Source organism: Cherax quadricarinatus, chromosome 34 (assembly GCF_038502225.1).
Source record: "Cherax quadricarinatus isolate ZL_2023a chromosome 34, ASM3850222v1, whole genome shotgun sequence".
NCBI classification, from domain to species: Eukaryota; Metazoa; Arthropoda; class Malacostraca; order Decapoda; family Parastacidae; genus Cherax; species Cherax quadricarinatus.
Window position 1 is genome coordinate 25,560,792 of NC_091325.1, and position 5,000 is coordinate 25,565,791.

The window sequence follows — 5,000 nt, forward strand, 5'->3', positions numbered from 1 at the left end:
TCACCCTTAAAGTCGTAGAATTTGAGGTTGTCAGTCCCTCAGCCTGGAGAGTTCAGTTCCATAGTCAGGAACTATCTGAAGATCAAGCGACAGTGCGGAGACTTAAATACTGTCGGAAGGAGAGGTGCATAGTAGTAGTAGTAGTAGTAGTAGTGAGAATGTAGCCACTGATAGGTCAGGTCCCTCTCAGATCCAACAGTTCTCACTTGAAAGGGTTGTCCAAGGTGTTTTCTGTACCAAGAGGCCATGTGTTGCAGTGTCTGACAAGATGAACATCAAAATGGTATAAAATACCGACAGGTTGGTAGGTAAGACACAAAGGCAACAGTTAGGCAACTTTATTCCGAAACGTTTCGCCTACACAGTAGGCTTCTTCAGTCGAATACAGAAAGTAGGCAGGAACAGTAGAGATGTGAAGACGATGTAATCAGTCCATCACCCTTAAAGTCGTAGAATTTGAGGTTGTATAAAATACCTGTCAGTATTTTATACCATTTTGATGTTCATCTTGTCAGACACTGCAACACATGGCCTCTTGGTACAGAAAACACCTTGGACAACCCTTTCAAGTGAGAACTGTTGGATCTGAGAGGGACCTGACCTATCAGTGGCTACATTCTCACTACTACTACTACTACTACTACTACTACTACTACTATGCACCTCTCCTTCCGACAGTATTTAAGTCTCCGCACTGTCGCTTGATCTTCAGATAGTTCCTGACTATGGAACTGAACTCTCCAGGCTGAGGGACTGACAACCTCAAATTCTACGACTTCAAGGGTGATGGACTGATTACATCGTCTTCACATCTCTACTGTTCCTGCCTACTTTCTGTATTCGACTGAAGAAGCCTACTGTGTAGGCGAAACGTTTCGGAATAAAGTTGCCTAACTGTTGCCTTTGTGTCTTAGTTACTCATAGCAAGTGCCCGGCGAGTATTCGTGGCAACATCGCCACATGGGAGTACTATGAACTGTTTAGGGGGCTGTTCCATGGGTGGTTTGTTGAGGATAGCTTGTGCCTTGAGTCTGCAATCTCGGATGAAGAAAGATGGGAACTGAAGACGTGTAAAGGCTTGTGTTATGTAAGTGCATTCTTCTTCTAGAAAACAAGGGCTGGAGATGCGAAGAGCTCTCAAGAAGAAGCCAATGAGGACTCCTCTCTTAGTGCGGGTATCTTGGTGTGAATAAAAGTGTATAAGATCGTCCTTGTTGGTAGGTTTTCTATACACTTTGAAGAGACGTTTGTCACTGTCGGGAGATCTGCACAGTAGAACGTCGAGGAAAGGAAGTTTGCCATCATTTTCGAGTTCAAGTGTAAACTTTATTGATGGTTCAACTGCATTGATCTTGTTGAGAAGGGCCTGGATATTGAGACGTGTCGGATAGAAAACCAATATATCATCAACGTATCTTAGCCAGGTAACGGTGTTGGGAATGAGGGTGCTGAATTTCTCTGTCTCCAAGTTTTCCATGAAGAGGTTGGCAAGCACAGCACTGAGCGGGCTGCCCATTGCCATCCCAAAGCATTGTTTGTAACAGTTGTCCTGATACTTGAAGAAGTTGAAATTAACACACAGTTCCACTAGATTGATGAAATCTAGAAGAGGTAAAGGGAGGTCGTGGTTTTCAGTGAGCCTCTGTCTCAGAATGTTGATTGCAGCGTCAGTAGGAACGTTGGTAAAGAGGGCTGTGACATCGAAGGAAGCCATGCTTTTGTTTTTGACATTCAGGTTGGAAATTCGGGAGAGAAAGTCACCTGAGTGTTTGAGGTGGGCTTGACTGATAGTGCCCAGAAGCGCTGAAAGGTATTTGGCAAGGTGGCCGGCTAGTCTGTGTGGTGCACTCCCTATGCCCGAAGTGATAGGCCGTAGTGGGATGCCAGGTTTGTGTGTCTTAGGAAGGCCATACAGGCGTGCTGGTTTCGGTTGACCTGGTAAAAGTTTAAGTAGTTTTTTGCCTTGTTCTGATTTTCGTAAAATGCTACGAGCCTTTTGAAGGAAAGTCTGGGTACTTTGAAGTAGCACTGATTCCGAAACAGGCTGGTATGTGTTGGCATCGTTGAGAAGATTTAAGACTTTATTGTTGTAGTCGACAGTGTTGAGTAACACCACACCACCTCCTTTGTCAGCGGTTGTAATGACGATATCATCGTTGTTGGCCAAGTTCCTGAGTGCTTGGATGTATCTTCTGGGAATGACCGGTCTTGAAGGCTCAGTAGCTGCAGCAGTGATGATTCCTTGGACAAAACCCTTTTGAAACTCGGGTCTCCAAAAGCTTGGTTACCATATCCACCAGATTATGTTTCTTGTTGATGCCAGTAGTAAACTTGAGCCCTAGGCTGAGGGCTTCTGTCTCGGTGACGGTTAGTGTATAGGAAGATAAGTTATTTATGATTTCCGGGCACTTGCTATGAGTAACATCAACGTTTCCACCATAAACACATCCTCTATCAAAGACCTCACTACTAAACGCAGCCCCACACCTCTAACTTCTACAGCAGGCGTCTACACTATCCCCTGTGGGTTCTGTCCCAAGAAATATGTAGGCGAGACAGGCAGAGATCTTGCAGTCCGCCTGAATGAGCATCGAAATGCCTCTAACAGACGATGTAAGGTACGCCTGTGTCCTCCACAGAGACTCCACGGGGCATTTGATGAACTGGAACGAGGCACAACTCGTTCTCACCGAACCAGACCTCAGACGCCGACGGTGCCTAGAAGCCTCACTAATCACCGTCACCGACACTATAGAACGCAACACTGGAAATTACAAAATTTCAAAACATTGGCATACATGATACTTAAGCAGCACCAACCCTCCAACAACACAGGAGTCACATGATTTCATCGTCTACCCGTCCTCATCATAAGCAGAGGTTGTTTTGATAAGGACCTCGTTCCTCGCATGGGCCAGTAGGCCTTCTACAGTGTTCCTCCATTCTTATGTTCTTATGACATTCCTCAGGTCACGTGCGTCACATCTCACTCTCCGCCAATATATATAATGCTCTTCTACCTCTGTATGTTAGGGAGGTGATCAAGGTCCCAGGACCGAAACGTTTTCTAATAAATATGTTATAGTGTTTAAGCTTACGTGTCTTTCTAAACCAACTTGTTTCGGTATTTATTACCTGGTTTATATATATATATATATATATATATATATATATATATATATATATATATATATATATATATATATATATATGCAATAAGATCACAGTAAACAGGTGATTTCAGTAATCATGCAAAACAATTACTCTGAAAGAATAGATTCCACGCTTTCGTGACTACTCACATTATCAAGGAACTATGAAAGTAAAGCATCCAAGGAAAGTTATATAAGGGGTCTATCAGCACCTCACTATCAGATCTCACAACGGTTAAACACCTCCGACGCGCGCCGATCAAAGTCTTGATAGGTCCTTTGCACAACTTGGCTCACATCCCATTATTATACCCAAGAAAATTTAAAAATTATTTGTCCAGTGTATTATTAAACTTACTGCTTCTATTAATTACTATAAATGGATCTAATTTATCTAAACCAAAAGGAAATATTCATATTATTGTCAAAACTGAAGCTTTATGAAACAAGATTCAATTATATTTCTGTGACATGGACTTCGCTTGATATACAATTTCTTTGAAACAACTTTTTGGAAAATGGAATTGGATGGTTCTTTCTTACATGAATAAATAGAGCATTGGAATCTTGTCCAGTTCTCAATGCTATATTTATGTTGTTTTAATCTTAGTTCGAGATTTTTATAGTTTGACCTGTAATAAATCTTTATCGCAAATTTACAAGGAATTTCTTATAGACACATCCATCCGGCATTTTGGGAAATTCTTTATCAAAAGTTTTTTACCGTATCAAGATTTTTAGAAGTCTTAAGAAAGAAGGCAGGTATCATCAAGCTTGCTTCATGGTAAGGGAGAATCAACATACTTTTTTAGTTGAATAAGGCCGGTTGTCCCTTTCGATTGTAAAAGTATTTTCTAGCAACTTTAAAAGATTTATCAATTACATTTCTTGGCTATGTAAATCATTACTCATTTCATAAATTTTGAATATTCTCATCTATGAACTCAGGACTACTAACTTGTAAAGCTTCAAAACATTGATGAGAAAACAGACAGTTTGACTGATTCTTGATGCGAGGAATAATAGTGACATAGAAACAGTTATTTGTGTAGTATTCTGTAAATTTTAAATTTGAATTCATTATTACCTCAATAACTTAAAACATCTAGAAAAGGCAATGAGTTATTTTCAACTCAACAGCAAAGTTTACAGAATGGGCTGAAAGCTTATTTAATTTTCCTACGGAAATGGTATATTCACATTTTTGGGCATAAGACATAAAATGTCATCAACATATCTAATTATTTGTTTCATTAGGGAGGATTGTGCTTAAGTACCTTGTTTCAAAATTCATGTATAGGTTACTTAAGAACAGCTGAAAGAGATTTCCACATGCCATACCAGCCTTCTGAGTGTAAAACTTATCATTAAATACTTTTTGTTATCAACAATGCAAAAGTTTAATAAGTTTAATGATAGCAACCGGCAATGGTAAATCATAGGTTAACGATTCTTCAGATAAGAAACCCTTAACAATTCATCAGAATTTCGTAAACAAGGTAAAAGTAACATCAGTACCAACCATGTTAAAACATTTGTCATGTCGGAGCTTAATTTCCAAAGCTCAACCTGTTGCTATGCAATGTTGTTGTTAGTTTCTTGCCGTCAATAGGCTCAAAATATCAACAAGTTCCATTTGGATAATTTATAGAAACTGACCCCTATGGAGTTAATACTGCCTTTGACTGACTTTCTGTTTGTGTTTTTATTAGTCGATACATGTAAGGCAAAGATGGATTAGTGGAAGTAAATTGTTTGATTAATTCATCTTTGCCTTTCAGTAGAAGTTTTATTGTTTTATTGAAATTGCTGTTAACGGTTTCTAGGGGATTTTTCCTAAGTTTAGAA